At 34.5% G+C, this 24,519-nt stretch overlaps 1 protein-coding gene across 2 annotated transcripts in view; it reads right to left on the minus strand.

The window, feature by feature from the left end:
- LOC115232686 (FERM domain-containing protein 4A) overlaps nt 1-13,212 on the minus strand; it is a 383,772-nt gene extending 370,560 nt beyond the window's left edge. Inside the window, exon 1 of one of the 2 annotated variants that reach the window (XM_029802713.2) lies at nt 13,042-13,212. The gene's annotated coding sequence lies outside the window, so the exon portion shown is untranslated. Of the gene's footprint in view, nt 1-9,855; nt 9,874-13,041 lie in introns of those variants that run through there. The other variant, XM_029802715.2, reaches the window with a different exon arrangement.
- Nucleotides 13,213-24,519: the final 11,307 nt, after the last annotated feature.

The raw sequence follows: 24,519 nt of genomic DNA on the forward strand, positions 1-24,519 counted from the left end.
GCAAAAAAAAAATTAAATTACATGAAGTTTTAATTTTTTTAACTTAATGTCTAGTGACAACAAATGTGTAAAAGAGCCCTTTTTTAATTTTGTTTTTATAACTTATAAACAAAGAACATTACCATAAACAGACATCATGTATGGAAAATAACTGTTACATACAACTAGTTTTACAAGTAAATCTGTTAAGTTATTTTTAATTTGTTACAATTCCTTCTAAATAAATTAGTCATAATTTAGGTTTTACTGTTACTGAGAGAAAGAAAAAAAAATAATTGAAGAAATACAAGAAACCTAAATTCTTACTTCCTACACTCATGTTCCAGTATGAAGGCAGCACTCAAGTATGGCCTTAGGTTTGACAGCAAAAATAAAATTAAGAACAATGAAATGACTAATCTGGTATAATGGGGTTAAAAATAATAATTTAAAGGTGCAGCAACTTCAGAGACAAAGTGTCTGGATGATCTAAAAAAAGTACAACATACAACATTACAGTGTATCTGTAGGTGAGAGACACTGTTCTAGTTGTCCCAGGTTAAGATTTAACACCACAGTTATCACTTCAAAAGATGTAAATATAAACACTATGAAGAGCATTTAGTGATGTAAAAATATTTGAACAAAACACAAATACCTGAATTTTCAGAACTGTCTGATCTGATAGTATAAGGGAAGATTTTATATTTTAGAAATTATTTCTTACCTAAAAGCATTAACTCAATTTGATTAAAAAAACACTATACTACATCATCCTGAACACCTACAAGCATTTTACTTAAATGAAACTTTGACGAAGAGATAACTTGGCTTTACTGAATTCCAAAATCTCCTCAAAAACGAATGTTGACAAAGGAACATCATCATCATCGTCATTGTTTTAACACTCACTTTTCCATTGCTTACAAGAGTTCAACAGAAACTTTTGAGGTGGATTTTCTAGTCGGATGTCCTTCCTGTTACAAACCCTCGCCTGTTACCAAGGTAATATTTTCCCATGATCAGACATGTTTTTCACAGAAATGTGGGAACAAACAACACTGCAATTATGGAGACATTCATCTTCAACTATCACATGACATCAAGGCAAGGAGATAATAGCACATATATTCTACATACATTTATAAATACATACATATCATTTAATATACACAGTATAAAGATAAGTGCTACTAATAGTTCCTTGCTGTGAAGACAGGTGGCTGGGCAGGTATTTGTAACATGCCTAGCCATGTGTCTTCACAGCAATAAACTATTAGTAGTGCTTATTTTTATACATTAAATATTTATCTCTCACTGAATGGAGTACTTTTTTGCTGATCTTATCTTAACAATAAACTACATATATACATTATATATATATGTATGTACTTTTTTGTTGATCTTATCTTAATAAACTATATATATACACACACATACACATATACATATGTATACACACACACACATATATACATGTATATTGGATAATATCTACAGGAACTGTATTGAGAAGTATGTGTGGCCCATCTGGAAGTTTTCTTAAATGACATTTGGCACTAACAGCAACATATATGAAATACTTTGACACAAAACTTGAGTACTTTTGGCAATAAAGTTCAAAGAGATTGTTACAATAATGACAATTTCTTGACAAAGTACAAAGATAAGAGTAGAGGAAATACAGCTGATGGAATTTGATTATGCCTCTATATCTGCTATTATAACATCATAAGGAACTAATTGCATATTTTATGATCTGTGTATTCATGATCATAGGTATCCCAGCCATAATCATTTTATCTTTTTCAGGCATCATGTGTCAAGGACTACATTATTCAAGGTATCCTCATTTTAAAGATAATAGGGTTTGTTACAAGAAAGATTTACTGTTACTTCTAGCAAGTCAAGCAATTATGGAGAGATTCCCTCATTGTTTCTGACTACTAATTGTTCAATTTTTGCATCAGTTTTGCATCATTTACAATTCTTTCATATATCTAGAAATTAGAGACCTGTAAATTCTCTCATTTTTGTAATTAAAAGATACCCTCTTATATACACAATGTTGCTGTTATTCAACCTGCATGTTATTAATTTCATACTACTTCTAGTTCTCTCTTTCATAGCTTCCAATACACATTTTTGCTTATAAACTCAGCAACTAACTACTTGCATATCACTTCCATTCAGACACACCTGTCACATTCCTCTGAACTAACTAGTTGCACACCACCTCCACCAGGTCACCTGTCTTTCCTCTCATCACACTGGAGTCTCACCTCCAAGCCCCCATACTAATCACCTTATCGAGTCTTTCTTCTGCAGAAATTCAATCTCTTAGATTGTTCACATTGGCTTATAAATGTTCAAGAATAAACAATTGTATTGATTTCATCAGTCTCAAAGGACCTATCTAGGACTTGAGTACTACCCTTGCTCCTTTGATGTCACTACAGAAGAAAAAAAATTAAAGACTCAGTAAAAATATTTTTTTAATAAGAGACAAAATGTTGAAAATAGAAATCTATATAAATATATTTGTTAATTACAAAAGATTTTCATGAAGATATCTATTACATACATATATAAAAGCAAAATAGATATGTGGATAAGGTATTGAACTACTAAATCTTGGGTCACAAGTTCAAATATAAGCATATATTTTGTCTTTGATCATAATATTCACTTTTTGTTTTTCATGTCTTAGTTTACCTAACTCAATGAACCCAGTCTACCTAGCAGCAAGTACTTAAATCCTGATGTGTAGAATTGCTTTTTGTTTCATTATAAGTATACTAAAAGAATGAAAACACCCTCTCATTTAAAAGTATACTAAAAGAAGGAAAACACCCTTATCAGTTTAGCTAGAGAAGAGAAAAACTAAAACAAACATCAAATTTGTCATTCCTCAACATCTCAGGACATCACAAAAAGGATAAAAGCTTATAGAATTTCTCATAAGTTTATAAAGTACTTGAAATAAGTGGATGTTTATCAGGATTACAAGGCACATTCTAACAAGTCTGTGAAGAGTTTATGATTCGAGGGTCAACAAAATATCTTTCCTATTTCTGTGTAAAACAGTCACCATCTTTAGCAAGGTCAAGTTGCAAACCAGTAACAAGAGCCATGAATCAGCAATAAAGAAAGTTTCCAGATAACAAATTAGTCTCAAAATACTGAGACAGATGAACTTAAGCTAAGAGAAAGTAGAGAAAGAAGATTAGTTACATTTGGACAGTATTATTACAAGGAAGTGCTAAGTATTTCACTGGTGTATCTAAAAATGATACTAAGTGATACAGAAGTACTACAAATGGTGACTTGTAAGAATTTGTAAATATATCCCTCTCATAACATAAAATGTTGTTTTTCATTGTATGTGTAAAAAAAAATTACAAATTAGAATACGTAAACAACCCTTATACAGCCCAACCATGAGATTTCCCTTCTGGCTGGTAGAATTATTAGCACACCAAGGTCAACTTTGCAATTCATCCTTTCAGGGTGGATAAAATAAGTACAAATTGAGCACTGCTGTTGATGTAATCGACTTAGCCCCTCCTCTGAGATTGCTGGCCTAGTGCCAAAATTTGAAACTAATATTCTAAAATTGAATTTTTTATTAAACCTTTTGATATCAGCCTGTCTGTGACTGCACCTGTTCCAATACAAAATGCATTCACTTAAAATAGTTAAAACGAAATCTTCAGCCTTAATTTTATCAGAGAACCTTCTTTTAAGTTTTAAGTTCCCAACACGTGTTTGATAACGAAAAAGTTATTTTATCAAATCCCAGTGAAATGATTATTTTTAAGATTAACTGAAATACAGGAAATATATTTCAATAGAAATATGACCACAAAGAAGTCAAAGTTGAACCACCTTTAAAAGGGGTATTTTAAAGAAGAGACTTTCTAACAACTTTAATAATAGCAAAAAACCAAGTAAATAAGTAGATTTTGGAAGCACATTTAAGCATGCAAAATGCAGCCAATGAACTTACTATATCATAAAATCCAAAATTAATAAAATACTAAATTTTAGAATTATGTAAAAGCCTTCAGATTATAAGGAAATAGACTTGCAGTTGTGCTGATCACACTCTCTCTTTCTATTGGGTACAACTTAATAAAGACACTCCAATTCCAAAAAAGAATTAAAACTGAATGACAATATATTTACAAACTGCTTACCACCACACCATTTGTCTTCAAGATTAAGAAAGAAAAAAGAAAAAATCCTCATTTTTCTATTTAACAAGACCAATTGTTGAAGAGGAAGGGAGGAATAAATTGTTTCAAGCACAGTGTATTAATTAACCCTCATACTGCTCAACCATGGGATTTCCCTACTGCCTATATACTCTAACTACAAAAACTAAAACTGGACTAAAACGATGCAATTCTAGGATGAACTATTAAAATAGGTTTTACTATACTATTATGAACAAAATGTCTCCCAGTAATATAGTTGTATACCCTTACATTCTGAGTTCAAATCCCAGAAATTGATTTTGCCTTTCATCTTGCGAAAGTCAATAAAATATATGCCAGTTGAGTCATGGTGCCATTCTAATTGACTCTACCTATCCTCTAAATTTGAGCCAATTTTAATATTCTTTAACTATCCAAGTTCAACTTTATCTTTCATCCTTTCGAGGCCAATAAAAAAAGTACCAGTTGAGCACTGAGGTTGATGTAATCTACTTCCTTTCCCCAAAACTGCTGGCCTTGTGCCAAAATTTGAAACCAATATTTTTTAATTATTTAATCATGTTTCTTGCAATGGACTGGATGGCTTGACTGGAGCTGACAAGGCTAGGGGCTGAACCAGATTCCATAGTCTGTTTTGGCTCGTTTTCTACAGCTGAATGCCCTTCCTAATGTCAACCACTTTACAGAGTGTACTGGGTGCTTTTACAAAGCACCATCACCAGTGCTTTTTACATGGCACCAGCACTAGTACTTTTTCTATGGCACCAGTGCCAGTGCTTTTTACCTATATATATATATATATATATATATATATTATATATATATATATATAGATATATATATATATATGGTCTTAGACAAGCTAACAAAGGAGTTTCTACATGTCAATATGCTAGCTATAGCAACTTACCTATCTATGTTTTAGGTAACTTTAAGCAAAAAAGAAATAAGCTGAATTTATCTGTAGGCAGTCAGGAAAATACAAAACCAGAAATACTAAAAATGGGGATATTCTTTTACTTGTTTCGGTCATTTGATTGTGGCCATGCTGGAGCACCGCCTTTAGTTGAACAAATCGACCCCAGGACTTATTCTATCAGTCTCTTTTGCAGAACCGCTAAGTTACGGGGACGTAAACACACCAGCATCGGTTGTCAAGTGATGTTGGGGGACAAACACAGACAAACAAATGTGTATATATAAATATACATATATACGACGGGCTTCTTTCAGTTTCCGTCTACCAAATCCACTCAAGGCTATGGTTGGCCCGAGGCTATAGTAAAAGACACTTGCCCAAGGTGCCACGCAGTGGGACTGAACCAGCAACCATGTGGTTTGTTAGCAAGCTACTTAGCACACAGCCACTCCTACGCCTATGAGATAAATAAAGACAGACGACAGAAAAATACAATGTTGAAACTATCCAAACATGACACCCCCACCCACTCAGTGAATTTAGACTGAAAACTGGTTTTCTAGTTTAGTGGCTACAATTTAAAGTGGTACTCATTGAAACGACAAATTGAAGTATTTATACTACAGAAAAATAAATTAATAACAGTATATATACATACATAAAGAAAAGAATAACCTACTGTTACAAAGTTCAGGGAAATAGTAACATGAAATAAGGGGTGTCATTCTGCTAAATCAATAAAGCTGTAAACTACTAAATTAGAAAAGTCAGATTCAGTGTTAGCAACCAATTGAGAGTAATTTTGTGACTTGTAAAGTGTCTATGAAAAGAGGTACTGAAGTTATTGAAAAAAGAAATAGAAAAAGAAATAAAGTAAAGTATGTCAAGTTGTGTGTTGAAAGGTTACTATTCACCGTAGGATCAAAAGGTAAGGAAGAGCAAAACAGAACTTGTAGCAACAAAGCACTCATGTCTAGTGTACTGTAAATGAATGACATCTTACTCGATTTTTCCATTGATAATGGTGAAACACTTCACATCTTAAAATAGTTTAATACTTTTTTTTCTTTTATTTAATGATTTTTTTCTTTAAAAAGAAATAATCTCCTGAAAATGTTAATTTGTTGTAGAACAGTAATATAAATATCAATAATTACTTGAAAAGGTGAATAATTATCATTGAGCAAAAAACAAGTCTGAAATCCTAATTTAGTTTTTGGTTTAAATCAGTACCCATAAAGATATCCTCCAAAGAGCATAGATATGACATGATCAGTCTCTTCTTGAGTAAAATACATTCTGTCTCCATCTTTTATTCTTTTTTTTGTTTCAGTCATTTGACTGCGGTCATGCTGGAGCACCGCCTTTAGTCAAACACATCGACCCCAGGACTTATTCTTTGTAAGCCTAGTACTTATTCTATCGGTCACTTGAGCTGAACCGCTAAGTTACAGGGACATAAACACACCAGCATCGGTTGTCAAGCGATGGTGGGGGGGGGGACAAACAGACACACACACACATATGTATATATATATATATATATATATATATATATATATATATATACGGCGGGTTTCTTTCAGTTTCCATCTACCAAATCCACTCACAAGGCTTTGGTCGTCCCAAGGCTATAGTAGAACACACTCGCCCAAGGTGCCATGCAGTGGGATTGAACCTAGAACCATGTGGTTGGTAAGCAAGCTACTTACCTCGCAGCTACTCCTGTATCTATAAACTTCTGTGTATTATGCTATATGTATACACATTGTTAAAAGGCATAATGTTGTGGAATTCTCTGATATAAAATCTTTTCATAGACTTGTGTTAAAAACTATATCAGAGCAAAACAAACATCATCACTGCAGTGACTCATGAGAATGACAGATGTGTTTCACCTTTCTTGAAGTTTGTCAATGCTGTGCACCCAACTGTCACTTGCTTAGATGAAAGTCATGCCTTGATATATAGGTAACAATGAATAAACCATCCACTGGTATTGTGGAAGCTTACTGGGCTGTAGAAAAACTTGTCATTGAATGCCACCAAGTGATAGTCAATTCTTGGTGAATTTAGTCACCAACCAGTTTCAATTCCCAACTTGAACCTATTCAATTTATGTCACAAATTACACTAAGAAAAGCATGAAAGGCAAGAAACAGTGATAATTAGGTGCCATTTTAGTGTGTGGTCTACCTGACCTTTTACACATTAGCATGCAGTTTAGCAGAAGCCCAGATCAGATCATTTCATAATGTAGACTATGGAATTTGCATCAGACCACACACTAAAGTAGCACTGATAAGTTTCCTTCTTCTAAAGAAGCTTAGGTTTCATGGCTATATAATATATTAAAAGAAATATTTCATTACATTACCATTTACTATCTCATATTGTCATTGGTAACAGGCATTTTGTTTTATTTGCCTGTTTTTATTACATTATACTGGTTGTTATTTAATAGTATCTTGTATTTCTTCAAACATATGAGGAAATGATACTAATTGTTATAAAAAATTTTCTGATCAAATCTTAAAATATTTTGGAACAAAAATTTGCTATCAATAATTGTTAGCAAGTTCTGGTTTCAAAACATAGGAGAAGTACTGGTTTCAAAGTACAGGAAAAATTAAAGAATTTAGCAGAATACAGAAATACAAAACAAAAGACAAACAGGATCCCTGGAAGTTTGCAGTAAATATTTCTCATCATTCAGCCATCCATGAAATAAAGTTACATAATGCAATAAAAGCAGCTTTTCAAGTTGTTAATTCAGAGACTATCTTAAAGATTAGAAATTCAATAATCATTAATGAGAACTCATTGTTTGAGAAGCAACCAATAATATAAAGTATGCCATCAAAATCAGATTCTATTACATTAACAATATTATAGAGTGGAAGCATGCAGGAAGTTAATACAGGATGATTTATATGACAATCAAATTCTGAAGTAAAAGCAAATAAGTTCGAATGTTATTCTCAGAGACTGTATATACTAATGAATATTTGAAATGCAAAGAAAACAAAAACACAGAAAAAAATCCTTTCACTCATTCAGTAAACAGATTTCCTAACCAATATAAATCATTCACTATAAGATTTCAAAGACATTGCTTATTTTCACAATTAAAAAGTGTGCGTGTGTATATGCATATGGTCTCTTAAAACTAAATTGCAGCCTTGCTCAATTATATTTATCATACCAAGACAATGTTTCAATATGCAACCCTCCACTCATTGGGTTATTTATTGAGCCCTGCAACTATTCACAATATTAGTGAATGTATTATTCAGTTTCTTACATCTGAGGTGGAAAATCCTGCATGTGCATCTGGCCCAAATGCATCTGATATTCTCACTAGCTGCTGCTGAGATGAATTTATTATTATTTTTGTCTTTTTCTCTCTCTCTCTCTCTCTCTCTCTGAAATATATTGTTTCTGAACACAACACATCCATAAGAGATTTTATCTCAGAAGACCACCACAGTAGCTTGCCTGTCAACAGTGTATATACATGAAGTAATTTAGTGCTGCTTCAATTGCATTCACCAGATTATTTATTCAGCCCAATAGCTATTTGCAATACTAGTGAATGTATAATCCACAATTTTCTATATCAGAGATGGCAGGTCTCATCTAAGAATGTGGTTAGCAATGAGTACATGTCATTGACAATGCTTAAGAAGGATGAAATGCATGACATTCTTGCAAGCCAAGGTGTCTTTCAGCTCCCTCCCATGTATATTGTTTTAAATATAGCATGTCCATAAGAGATTTTATTTAGGATGATAAACACAAAAATTTGCCTATTGATGGTGTATATACAAAGCATGATACATAAAGGGTTATCTACACATACACACACAACAAATATTTTTCTTTCTTTCTTTGATATAACTTTTATATCTGGAGAGATAAAGTCATTTAATTCTCACACTTATCCAACAAAGACACACAATTCTTTACTCACATTTCAACTCATTATAACCTTCATAAATTTCAAGATAGGAACAATAACTTTTTTTCCACATTAAAGTATAGCTGTATGTTTCTCTCTAGCTGTAAGGTGAATTTTCATAACAAGCTCGGTTTTATATTTTTAGTTATCTGTGATTAGCAATTTCCCTCATCTTGTTTATTTATAGAATATCTAAGAGCAAAATGGAATATTTAAATTGCAAAAAGCATACAGTTAATTTATGTTGTACCTCCTTGATAAAATGCTTTCACATTTTTAACGATAAAAATTTGTCACAGAAAACCCCCACCCCACCCCATCCCGTCCCCAAGCTATTTTCCCCCTTGATCTGGGAAAATGACATAAAGCATGTTCTGGAACATATATTCACATAGATAAATAACAATTTCATGTGAAATAAAATAAACATACACGGACTACATAATCTCAATAAGACTGCCATAAAAATGAAAAAGAAAAAGGAAAGCTAAACGTAAATTCTGTTCTGACAATAAACCAGAGTGGACAAAGACAATTATAAAAAAAAAAAAGATTTCGATAGCTTACAGATTTTGGTGAAAACTCGGTTTTACTGACAGAAAAACATTTAAAGCGTAAGAATATTTAAGAAGTGACGTTTGCGTCTTCGCCGAGCTTTATCATAAATAATGTGTTTCGCTTACATAAATATTCTAGAATAACAAATCAACACTAAAACTCTACGTGGTGGTGTAAATAATTTGTTATAATGAAATAATGAACACGAAAAAATTAACCTTAGCAATAGAGTCAGCTGAATAAATCACAGAGGAATTTTGTTTCATTTCCACTCCTCGTTTACAATCCATCATTAGTAAATATTTACAAACACACAGACACACACGCGCGCGCACGCACACAAAGAACTCAGAAATAATTTCAGATTTGATTGATGTGTCGCTTGTCCCTAAAATACAAATTGTATTTCATTATGCGTAAAGACAAATGTGAGGAGATATTTAAATGTTGTAAAATGATTTTATTCTAACAAGCCATTTGAAGAAAATATACAACACAAAACGCAGAAGAAATAAACAATTTTTTTTTATGAAAGTACTTAACGACAGGAAGGAGAAAATTAGTCAATCTAAAACTAAATAAACCACTTAATTCGAATCAGTGTGCGCTGGATAAGGCTTATGTTTCTTCAATTGTTTGTTTCAAGATTGTAAAATTTGTTAAGATACGATTTTTTTTTTTGAAATTGCGAATGTAATTCTTGGTATTAGCATTAATCGTGGGGTATAGTATTTTTTAACATCTCCTACTCCGAAATATTTGAAGAATTCAAACAGAGCCTTACATTTATTTATAGCTAATTTGGGGGTTACCTTCCATTTTCACCCTCCACATGAATCCTGAAGATCATCTTACGTTCAGATAGGTAATATCATAATGAGAATAACAGCATGGCTCTTTTAAAACCTGCAGGTAACAACTGTGTTGTACTTATCAGCAAACGTCAGTCCTTGCGAGAAGTTTTTCTTTTATCTAAAGCAATGTGCAATGAGAAATAACGCTTCTGTCCTAAGCTGATCAGTTTAAGATTGAAAATGTGTGTAGATAAAGTTGTTTATAAATATGTCCACATTTCAATTGATTAATAGAAAAACTGACGTGTAACATTCGAGAAGATAAGGTTTCTCTAAAGAATGTTTGGTTGGTGAAATACATAGTACCACTCCTAGCTATATTATTGACTCAGTTTCTGTCAATATTGCTAACACAGAAATAAGGCAAGTGCTGTAGGGTGAAAAGGTAAATTAGCAGTGAGTCAACCCTGTGCGCCGAGTATGCGACCCGGTTTCGAATCATTTCCTACCATTCCACTTGACGTACTTTCAAAAGTGCCCGTCCCATAAAGGGATGATCGTTTGACAATTGTTCAAACCTCTTCCTCTAAATACCTAAGGCTTTATGTTTATTCAAAAAGATATTTTGGTTACTGAGATTTGACTTCCAGTTTGTTTGGGGTTTTTTTCAAAAAATTCACGTATTTAGGAAAACGGTTGCCACTAGATATTAACCGGCTGCCACTACTGTTAAGACTGTGTCAAAATCTGTTTATATTGAGATCAAACAATACTAGATTATGAGCCCAAAATTCTAATAGTAGTTGATACAGTAAAGTGCAAGGCCATAACGTCTGTTTACGTTTCATATTCGAGCCATGCATGCTAAAATTGACATTGCTTTCAGCTTTCTGAGGTCGATCAATAAGTAACACTAATATATTTGTCTGAGGGCATGAAATTCAGTCAATTATCACCTTTCTTGCAAATTTGTGGCCTTGTAACAATGTTTTAGACATATATCTAGGGTGGCGAATTGGCAAATATTATTAGAGTATCGAATAAAATGTCTTGCGGTATTTGTTACCGGTCTCCGAGCTGTGAATTCAAATCCCCTAGAAGTCAAATTTGTCTTCCATTCTTTTGGGGTTGATAAATAAAACCCCAATCAAGTACGAGGGTTGATTCTTTTTTTTAGCTTTCTCTCTGAATTGGCTACATTGTGCCGTAAGAAAGGATCGTGGGGTACCTCTCACACATCCTTCTCTCCAGAAACAGCAACCTCTTCCCAGAAATATCAATATGCAACTGGAATCGTCCAGGGATGTTCAGTGAGGAACGAAATAAGGAAGAAAAAAAATCTTCCATATAATACAATGTTTGATGTATTGACACAAAACTACAACTTTATAGGGTAGTGGTGGACAAAGTTGACTCAATCGACTTCATTACTGCTTTCACCCTTTGAAATAACATCGATTCTAGTGGAATTTGAACACAAAAGAGAGTAAGAAGAAATTACTGATATCAAATAACTGTATATACACGTTACAGCGGAGGTTGTGATACCAACAAAGAATATATAAAAACGTATAAACAAATGTAACATTGGTTTGCTTACAAGCAACCGCCTTTACATGTCAAGGGGATGAGATGTCAAAGGGCAACTGGAGCTTTTTTGTAGAGGAAGCCGTGTGTGTGTGTGCATCTAGAAATTGTACATGTCATGTTGTGTAATCTCAGGTCAGCCTTGATCGATCAGACAATGTTGATAGAGAAAGGAGAGACAGAGATAGAAAAAGTAGTCGAAAGTGGAGAGAGGGAAACAATGAAAACAAACAAGGAATGCATTGAAGAATGAGAAAATGGCAGATTTAGTCGCAAAACCTAAAACGAAAACAAAGTACAAGATATCTTATGCACTTGTGTTTTACATATGAAAATGAGCTTTTCTTGATGGATATCTATTTAACAATTATGATACAAATTTTAGATTTTGACAAAAAATTTTTTAAAGTAGACTTGACGCACTCGAATGAGTGAAAATATTTTGCATTGTTGATTATGTTTTTTTCTGCGAGTATTTTTTTTTTTTACAATAAAATTTGTTGAAAAAAAAATTATCAGAAATATTAAATGTTTAACGTTCAATAAAACTTGTACTTAAAACGGCATATTGGTTGCATTATGGTTTAGTAATTAAAACCGAAAAATATTTTTGGAAATTAAATCAAATACAGAAATACAAGTCCAAAAAGTAGGGGAAATTAAGTGCAATTCTGTAACGAAAGTGAAACACAAAACGGAGAGAAGAGGAGAAAGGAAGGTGTGTTAAAAGAATAAACATTTTAGATGTTTTAGAAGTAGAGTAAAAATGTAAACACATGCAATTAATCTAGAAATAGTCATAAAAACAAAATTGATATTATTTCGCTTTTGTTAAAAAAAAACAATCAATGATAATAAAATAAGAATTTACATGAGAACAATAATTTCTTAAACAATCCTTAATTGTTCATTAAATATTTTCTTCTTTCTCTATACATATATATTTTCTGTAGGAAAATATTTCAAAATAACAAAAAAATATATATAAGAAGTGAAAGAAAATAAATAAAAAATAAAATTTACGTTTTCTGAGGTGTATAATTATCTTGCTCTTTTTTTTTTAATCCCGTGTACAGTTGAAAATAGTGAGTAGAGTGAAATATTCCATGGCTTCATTACTATTACAAGTCATTCCTAGACTGACAACAATGTAGCTCGGACGCCATTGCCGGAGCTTTCGGTTCCGGTCAAAGTACGCAGGCGCATATGTACATATGTGTGTGTATACACACACACACACATACACACACACACATACATATACATATATATACATATATATATATATACACACATGTGTGTGTGTGTGGAAACCCACGAAACTACAGGCCCTCAAGTCACTTATGAGGCTTTAGAGTTTGAAGTTTCTGTCTCTCTTTTGATGTTTATCTTTACCTCATTTGTCTATATTTGTCTCTTCTGCTGCTATCTCTCTCTTTCTAATTGTTTATTACTTCTCTCCTCCCTCTCTTTCTTTGTGTGTGTGTGTGTTTGCATATGTATGTATAACTTCTACTGTCTTGAATATTTCAATATATTACTCTGTTGTAGGTGTTCCCATCTATCAAACATTCTCTACTTTTCTGCATGCATACTCTCTTTGTTCCTATCTATCTATCTATCTCTCTCTCTCTCTATCTATCTATCTATCTATCTATCTATCTATCTATCTATCTATTTCTATCTAGCTGTCTCTCTTTGTCTTTCACTCTTCCTCTCTCTCTCTCTCTCTCTCTTTCTCTTTATATATATAATATAACTATCTATCTATCTTTCTATCTATCTATCTGATAATTTATCTATCTATATATCTATTTCTATCTAGCTGTCTCTCTATGTCTCTCACTCTTCCTCTTTCTCTCTCTTTATATATATAATATAACTATCTATCGCTTTCTATCTAATCTATCTATCTATCTATCTATCTATCTATCTGTCTGTCTGTCTGTCTGTCTATCAATTTATCTGTCTATCTATATATCTATCTATCTATCTATCTATCTATTTATCTGTTGGTCTGTCTCCCCACTATCTCTCCTTTTCTCTCTCTCTCTTTCTCTCTGACTCACACATACATACTTACTCTTACCCTCATACACATACATACACTCTCTCTCCACAATACACTCACACACACACAGTCACTCTCATGCAACACACCCACTCACTCACACACACAAATACACACTCCCTCGCACTTTCTCTCCCATGTACACATACTAATACATTGATACACCAGACATTATTCACATTGTGGAGTTTTTAATAAAAGAAGAAAAGAAAATTAAAATAACATAATTGGCATTGACAACAAATTTCCTTTCTTTTACATCAAAAAAATTAATTTATTTTTTCAATACGCCCACCCCACTTTTTTTAACTTCATCATCGTCACCATCATCATCATTATCATGATTATCATCAACAGCAATAATATTGTCATCATTATCATTAATATCATCATCAACTTCATTATCGTCATTACTGTCGCTATCGACCACCACCAACACCACCATCATTACCAGAGTTGCCACCACTATCATCATCACCAGCACCAGCACCATCATTGTCAGCATTGACATCACTATCATCATCACCACAGCCACCACCACCACCACTGTTCATGCTACCCATCCTACTTACCCTTCCATTCCAATTAACTATTGTCTCATAGTTATTTTCTATAACTCTAGTTAATGTCTCACCTGATACCACCCCTTCAACATGCACCTTTTTGGGGTGCAGGAGGGTTAAGGTTATTTCATTGTTACTTCTTTGGTACAAGCCACCACCATCACCGCCATACTACTGCTATCTTCACCCTAGCAAAAATTCATTCTCCCTTATTCCCTCTTTTTTTTTTTGTTTTATTTTTCATGTATTAAAGCTCTACACTTTCCCCCCAGCCCTCTCCCCTCCTTTACAGTCAGTCATCTCTTGTTCCTTAATTAACCCTCACCCCTCTGCTCTCATTATTTCTACTTTGTCTTTCTCTCTGGCTCACTCTCTCTCTCTCTCTCTCTCTCTCACACACACACAGACACAAACATAAACAGAGTGATAAACAGACCTACATGCACATGCTTTCTTTCCCCTCTCTCATTCTCATACATTATGTGCACAACCTCTCTCTTTTTCACTCTTTCTCACTCACCTTCTCTCTCTAACGTTTTCTGTTTCACTCACTAACCATATATATGTCTCACACACACACACATACACACAAATACAAACACAGATTCACATACATCACTTCAGTTTTCTTGATTCACCACTTTGCACTGCACTTCTCTATACATATACACGCATGCATATAAACACACACACACACACACTTGAACACACACATACATACACACACACACACACACAGACATATGCACACAAACACACATGCACACACACTCTCTCTCCCTCCCCCCTCTCTCTCTCTGTTGTTGATGTTATCTTCCTAAACTTGCAAACTTCACAGTTTATGTCTTATTTTCATCTTACTTCACAATTGCCACCAGTCTATCTTGACTATCTCGCACTTTACTCAGGCATGTACTTCAAAAACAACAAATAAACATTAGCAACACATTACAAACAAATTACTAACTCACCATCACTAGGTATAGCCATATTAAGTTACCATTTAAGGCTTTCTCTACTTCTTTCATGATAGGGTTAAAAAAAGTTTTCAAACAGCAAACATTCACTTTAAGCTTTCTTATTTCAAAATCTGAAGAAAAAAATGAGTGAGTACTTGTAGTCATGTTAGGTTCTACCGGTTGTGGTGGGTGTATGGGTTAATAGAAAAAGTAAATATGCAGTTAAAATTATTATAGATAGTGCAGGCGTGAAATATTTGGTTAAGAAGTTTGCTTTGCAGCTGCATTTCCAAGTTTGATGTCACTACTTTGCAGAAACCTTAAGCAAACGTTTTCTATCAAAACCTTAAGTTGACCAATAACTTGTGAGTGAAATTTGGCCGGTAAAAACTGTGCAGAAGCTTGTCTTATCTGTGTGTGTGTGTGTGCGCACACGTGTACATGTGTGCATGCGTGTGTGTGCATGCACACACACACATATGTATATACATTTATATATGTATACATATATGTATGTGCATGTATGCATGTATGTATATATATAATACAAATAAGAAAATGGAGAAACAAATTTACTTTGTTCATCAACTCTCGGATATTATAATGTTGGATTATTTATTCACTTAACAAAATAGTATACATATATATCTTTATTATGACTTTTTTAATTTGCATTCTTATCTTATATCTTATATGTATTGAATTATAAGATATATATATGTTATTGAGGTTCTCATTTTGTTAAATGAATAAATAATCCAACATTATAATATCCAAAAGTTGATGAACAAACTAAATTTGTTTCTCCATTTTCTTATTTGTATTATAAATTTACGGTAAAAATACTTCTTTACCTTCACCAGTTTAATACAATAAATGAGTTAATTGCTTTGCAATTGAAAACATTTATGTATTAAGAATCTGGGTACTGTACCAACAGTATATTGGATAAATACTATCCCATAGTGGGTTACACCCATAACCCCTATCTTACTTTGTACTATATATATATATATATATATATAATATATATATATATATATATTTATCTGTCATTGTTGAACCTCAAGAAGTTGATGACAAGTGACCAAGACTTCTGGCAATTTGCTATGCTTGAGAAGATATGTCAAGCTTAGTGAATGAAGTTTGTGGCCCATGCCAGTGGTATGTAAAAGATACTAGGTACAACCTCTATAATGGTTGGCATCAAGAAGGGCATCAAACCATAGAAACCAAGCCAAAACAGACAACAGGAGCCTGGTGCAGCTCTCCGGCTTACCAGCTCTAATCAAACTGTCTAACCAATGCCAGCTTGGAAAAATGGATGCTAAATGATGATGATGATGACAACAAACTGAATGATGCAAGTTACTTTTGATTTTGCAGTGTAGCACTTGCCATCAAGTCAAAATTATGCTATTAATTTTGAAATGGAATGAAGTGTATCTTATATATTGATTTATAAATTTTTATTGATCAATTATTCTTTGCTTCAAGTGTTTTTTACTAGCCACTTGTACGGTAGATACTAACAAGCCATTGACTACATTCTCCGTAAGCCCCTTGAACTGATATGTGTGTGTACATATATATATAAATATATATGTCATTGCCTCACAGAGGCAATGACAGGAGACCAGGACCTTTGGAGATATGCTGTGATTGAGAAGACCTGGCAACTAAAGTGAGATCACAGCCACGCATATCTGGCCCTGTTAAAGAATACCCCTGATGCGTCGGGTGATATAATATTCTTGAGAAGACCTGTTGAGTCAAGTAAAACCAATATCGTAGCTGGGGCCAGTTCCCCCTGACTGGCTCCCATGCTAGTGGCATGTAAAAAGCACCAACTAAACATGACTAATTCCAGTACCCACTGATTGGCTTCCATGCCGGTGGCACGTAAAAAGCACCATTTGAACGTGATTGATGCTAGGCCTACCTGACTTGCTCCTGTGCCAGTGGCACATAAAAAGCACCAACCAAGACTAATTCCAGTACCCACTGACTGGCTCTCCTGCCGGTGGCACGTAAAAAGCACCAGCTGAATGTGATAGATGCTAGGCCCGCCTGAGTTGTTCCTGTGCTGGTGGCACATAAAAAGCACCCACTACACTCTTGGAATTGTTGGCATTAGGAAGGGCATCCAGCTGTAGATACATTGCTAGATCTGATTGGAGCCTGGTGGTGCAGCTGCTGGCTCTCCATACCTCAGTCAAACTGTTCAACCCATGCCAGCTTGGAAAATGGACATTAAATAATGATGATGATTATGATATATATATATATATATATATATATATATATATATATATATATACATAAATTAAAATCCAGAAAATGGAAAAGTTTTGATCACTGGAATTTAATTCTTTTGGGCAAAATCGAAACAGCTGTAAGTGAACATGTTAAATTTTTGCAGTTAATAAATTATATTAATGCTACTTCTCCATTTTCTGGATTTTAATTTGAATATCTATAAACCAAGATTTATACTTAAACATATTATTTTAGGAATATTACTATTCACAACAAAATATTGGGTAACAAACCAGTAATTCATTGGATATTTTTTATCTCTTAAAGTGGTTATTTTAACCTCTATTTAAATTTGTGTGTGTATGTGTATATATATATATATATGAGCCCAGCCCACTTATGAATGCCTTTCCTCCCTTGGACACAAAGACCGGTTGAGGCAAGCGAAGTCGATATAGAACCTCATCCGACGACAGACACCCATCCCAACCCCCCATGCTTGCGAAGACATGTTGGGGCAAGCGAAATCGAAACCGAATTGAACCAGCCAGGATCCCTGGCCTGGTGGTACGTAAAAAGCACTATCCGACTCGGGGCCGTGGCACGTAAAATACTCCAATGCGACCGTACGACAGGCACCCATGCCAACCCCCTTTGCTTGTGAAGACATGTTGGGGCAAGCGAAATCGAAATCGAATTGAACCAGCCAGGATCCCTGGTCTGGTGGTACGTAAAAAGCACTATCCGACTCGTGGCCGTGGCACGTAAAATACTCCAATGCGACCGTACGACAGGCACCCTTGCCAACCCCCTTTGCTTGTGAAGACATGTTGGGGCAAGCGAAATCGAAATCGAATTGAACCAGCCAGGATCCCTGGTCTGGTGGTACGTAAAAAGCACTATCCGACTCGTGGCCGATGCCAGCACCGCCTCGACTGGCTTCCGTGCCGGTGGCACATAAAATACACCAATCTGACCGTGGCCGTTGCCAGCCCCGCCTGGCACCTGTGCAGGTGGCACGTAAAAAGCACCCACTACACTCACGGAGTGGTTGGCGTTAGGAAGGGCATCCAGCTGTAGAAACATTGCCAAATTAGACTGGAGCCTGGTGCAGCCTTCTGGCTTCCTAGAACCCCGGTCGAACCGTCCAACCCATGCTAGCATGGAGAACGGACGTTAAACGACGACGATGATGATGTGTTTATATATATATATATATAAATTTAAATAATGAGGGAGAAATTGAATATTAATTTAATTAATATCAATTTAAAACCAGTAGCCTAGCATACAAAAATCTGAAAAATCAGAGAAAATTCTAATACATGTGTATATTTTAAGAGCTAAATCATCGTAGGTGATCTATTTCTAGCGTATGGCTGTCCACATAGTGGTTTTTAGCTCTTAAAATATATATATATATATTTCATTTTTGGATTTGGTTTGCAAGATTCTTTATATAAGTTCTTGTGTTGAAGCGTGTAAATAACGCAGTGTAAATAACGGGCTGAGTCAAGATTATTGAAAAGGTTGCAAGAAGCAACGAAAATTTTAGGAAAATAAAATAAGAAATAAGTGGAAATTTTACCGGTGAGTGTGTTACATTATAAGGCGCAAAAAGAAAATGACTCTCCCCAGATACAAAAGAATAGATAGATAGATAGATAGATAGATAGATAGATAGATAGATAGATAGATAGATAGACAGACAGACAGACAGACAGACAGACAGACAGACAGACAGACAGACAGACAGACAGATAGATAGATAAACAGACATATGCCAGTGCTGGTGCCACATAAAATGCACCCAGTCCAAGAAGGGCATCTGGTTGTAAAACCATGCCAAAAAACAAAGGCAGTGAAGCTTGGTGCAGTTCTCTGTTTGTCAGCTCCTGTCAAGCCGTCCAACCTATGCCAGCATGGAAAACAGATGTTAAAGGATGATGATGATGATGAGGAGGAGGAGGAGGATAACGATTATACATATATATTGTTCAAAAGGTGTGCTCGACAGTACAGCACATTACCAAAAAGATAGATCAGCTCACACTCTACTCCTATCTCCAGCATGGTTAAATAATCTTCATGATGTTAGTTAGGCTAGTGTATAGAGTCCACACACTGCTTATGTGAACAGAACACAGAGAACATAATCAGTATTTTTGTATCATATAACATTCACATATTTCAGAATACCAGTAAAACATCAATTACTTGAGCTTAAATATCCCAGTTATGTGACAAAAGTTCCCATTTATATGGCTTTTAAGCTCACAAAGTTGATGTTTTGCTTGTTTACTGAATTTTATGTGCTACATGATGATAATAAAGCATAAACACTAATGACATTTTCTGAGCTCCTTTTATTTATTTGTGTGTGTGTGTGTGTGTGTGTGTTTCGCCAATATACATTAGTACTAAAACAGACAAACTGGGGCATTTGAGCAAAAATCGCTTGTGATATTTATTCTACCCAAATTGCAAAAACATTCCCTCATCACTCTTAAAATTGGATATGCAGTAAACCAATGACTGATTGGCTGAAACTTATACCCAATGATACTATTGTTCATAAAAGCATAAGGTGAAAGAAAGTTTGGTAAACAAAATACGAATGGATGCTGAGTTCCAGATTATGGTGTATATGGTATTAGGAAAGAAGGATTAGACCAAGCACTTGCTAACTTCTTCTAAGTAAAGGTCACCATTTACTCCTTGACAACCTTATTTTTATACTGTTTTGCTCAATTATTTGGATTTACAATATAGGCAGTCTTGACTGTGTGTTTAAAAAGATTGCTTCCCAACCTTGGGGTCCTAAGTTCAGTCCCTCTGCACAGCACTTTGAGCAAATATCTTCTACTATAGATTCGGGCTAACAGATGCCTTGTAAATAGATTTGGTAAACCGAAACTGGAAGAAGCCCATATATATACATATGTACATACATACATACATACATACATACATACATACATACATACATACATACATACATACATGTATACATACATACAAACTTACATGCATACATACATACATACATACATGCATACATACATACATACATACATACATACATACATACATACATACATACAAATATACAAACATACATATATGCATGCATGCATGCATGTATGTATGTATGTATGTATGTATGTAGTATGTATGTATGTATGTATGTATGTATGTATGTATGTATGTATGTATATGTCTGTGTGTGTGTGTCTTTTTGTTGGTGTTGTGTTTGTTCCCCACCATTGCTTGACACCTGGTGGTGAATCATGTCTATCCCCATAAACTTAATTGTTTGACAAAAGATACTAATAAAATAAATGCCAAACTCAAAAGTCTGTACTTGAATCAATGTGTTCAACTAGACCCTTCAAAGCAGTGCCCCAGCATGACTACAGTCCAATGATTGAAACAAGTAAAAGGTCAGAAAACAGCACAGCTCCCATGACTTTCGGAAACATTTTTTCACGCTAAGAGTTGCTGAAGCATGGAACAAACTGCCGGCATCAGTTGTTAGTTGTCGGAGCACTGCATTCTTCAAAACTTCCATGCTTCCTGAGACTTGCCAACACTACACCTGATTTTCTCCCCTCCATACACACGCAAGCATGTATCTGACTCATACACTGTTCACTTTCCAGACATTTGTACATTACTGCATATGCTTTATACGCACTTTTGACAAGTTGTGGTGCACCTAAGCACTGTATACAATAATTTCATTATTATTATCAATATTATTATTATCATTATTATTATTATTATTATTATTATTATTATTATTATTATTATTATTATGTGACTAAGAGAAAAATTCATATATTGTTTTTAAATATAATTATTTCAAGTTAAATTAACAATAACAAAAGAAATGACACACAATTCCACTTATTGATGAACAGATTTACAAATACTAGAAACAAACACAGTCTTCTGAATTAGACATTTCCATTTTAGCAAAACAGTAATTAAAATGTTTACAAAACAGATAATTAAATCTGAAGTGGTACAAAGAAAAATAAATTGGTATTTTTTTCATAAAATAGGCCTACTTCAGATATTTTTTTTCTCAACTTCAAATTTATAAAAAATCATGATTGAAAGATGTAAATTTACTGCAAGACCCAATGAAGGTGATAAAGGCAAGACAAAGCAGTGCATCAAATGAGGATATGAATGTAGTTGATATAGAGTTCACAAGTTTTGAAGAGCAGAGACTACAGTATTAGGAGCTGAATAGACAAAGAGTAGATATAGCTCATTTTTGCCTCATCAGTTGTAAACTATTAAATATTAAAGCAAGCCATTTATAATTATTATGTCTTAGTTATAAAGGCATTCCTATAACCTATAGTGGCTTGCTTAATAAGACCAATATAGATATGAAGAAGTTTCTTTAAGTTTAACACTGAAGATGAGACTAACTTAAGAAGATGAATCTATAATTATAAGATACAGAGAGAATAAGAGAGCTAATTTATATAATCTTGTAACTAAAATGTCTGGAGTTCATTAGATAAAAAAAATATATAAATATTCTTGAGAAGATTGGCACTGTTTTGATTCTAGCACAAAAATCATAGCTTGTTCTATCTGTTGTTTTATAAGGGTTAAAAGAATTAGCAACTGATAATGGTAAAGACAAGAATTTATGATTTCCTGAGGAAAAAAGTAAATGTTGACACATGTGTTGATGTTTTTAGCCCCAGGTTAGCTTTGATCATGCAGATGTATGACCAAAGACATTCTGGCCATGACCATCCCATCGTTTTCCAAACTCCAATATCAAAATCAAATTCAATGACTGGCATCCTTGTAAGTGGGATGCAAAGAGCACCATACCAGTGTGATCGTTTGACAGAGCAGCTAACCGGCTTCCATGCCAGTGACACATAAAAGGGCATCATTCAAGTGTGATCGTTACCAGCATCACCTTACTGGCACTTGTGCCCGTGCAAGTAGGGTGCCAAGAGCACCATCCGAGCGTGGTCGTTGCCAGAGCAGCCAACTGGCTTCCATGCTGGTGGCACATAAAAGGGCACGATTCGAGCATGATCGTTACCAATGTTGCCTTACTGGCATCTGTGCCGATGGCATGTGTAAAAAGATTTGAGTGAGGTCATTGCCAGTACCACCTGACTGGCCCCCGTGTCGGTGACATGTAAAAAGCACCCACTACACTCTCTGAGTGGTTGGCGTTAGGAAGGGCATCCAGCTGTAGAAACTCTGCCAGATCAAGATTGGAGCCTGGTGCAGCCATCTGGTTTGCCAGCCCTCAGTCAAAATTGTCCAACCCATGCTAGCATGGAAAGCGGACATTAAACAATGATGATGTGTATCCAGAAATGTGCTCTTGCTTTCTTTTTTTAATGGTAGGATTTGGTTTGAAAGAGATTTGGTTGCTATTTCTTGCAGACCAAGCAACCATATAGTAGTTCCCTCATTTGCATGTGTGATTGAGTTGTTTCCCAGCTGTCTTTGTTCGTGTCTTTTTTTTTTTTTTGCATGTTTCAACTTGCATTAGTTTAAGTGGAACAATAATAGCAGTTTTAGATGGCCAGCAAAAGCCATAAGCAATACCACTTCCTCCAGACAGAAAGTAAAAACAAAGATATGTTCTCTGATTCAACAGACCTATTATCAAAGTTTTGACCATCCCACCTTTAATTCAGACCACTAGAGTAGCTAGGGGCAGTCCACCCTAGGTGGCACTTTTCATCCTGTTGCAGTCACTAACCCTCACATGTTTCCAAGCAAAGTAATATTTCTCCCTGGCCTGACATTTTTCACAGAAGACTAGAAACAAACAACTTTGCTTGTTTGGTAATGATGCTCATTTACAACCATCACATGATGTCTAGACAAGGACACACACATACACATATATTACACAAGGTTTCTTTCAGTTTCCATCAACCAAACCTACATACAAGGCTTTGGCTGACCTAGGCCTATAGCAGAAGATACTTGCTCAAAGTGCCATACAGTACTGTGTATAGTTGAGATGAAAGATTTTCAACCAAACAGCATTTATGAAAACTATGAATTAGTTGCATGTTCTGTTTGCTTCATTTATATACAATATAAGAAATTAGTTGTTGCCTTGTATATGCACTGGTCTGATCTAAATGATGAATGGATTACTATTTCAAATGGTGAACAATTATATCATTTGTGAATTAGTTTATACTAATTTACCTAATGACATTACCAACATTGGAAAATAGTGGTTAAAAACTATAAGGTGGTCGGGAAATAACAACAACAACAACAACAACAACAACAGCAGCAGCAGCAGCAGCAGCAACAACAACAACAACAACAACACGAGCACTCAGAGAGTGCAAATCTCTACCAACACAACACCAACATCCTCTCAACGATTAACCGGAGATGATTTTTAAAATGAGAATATCTGAAATAAAATCCTTCAATGGACAAGCAAACAAACAAACAAACATGACTGAAAACAATACCTCTACCTTCACTAAGGCAAAGGTAATAATAAAAAATGGAGAAGAAACAATAAATCATATTGTCTCTGGCTGCCCAGTCCTGGCTAAGAAGGATTATGTTCACAGACACAACAGAGTTGGGACCTATATACACTGGAAGTTATGCCAACACT

Source organism: Octopus sinensis, linkage group LG2, assembly GCF_006345805.1.
Source record: "Octopus sinensis linkage group LG2, ASM634580v1, whole genome shotgun sequence".
In the NCBI taxonomy this organism is placed as follows: domain Eukaryota; kingdom Metazoa; phylum Mollusca; class Cephalopoda; order Octopoda; family Octopodidae; genus Octopus; species Octopus sinensis.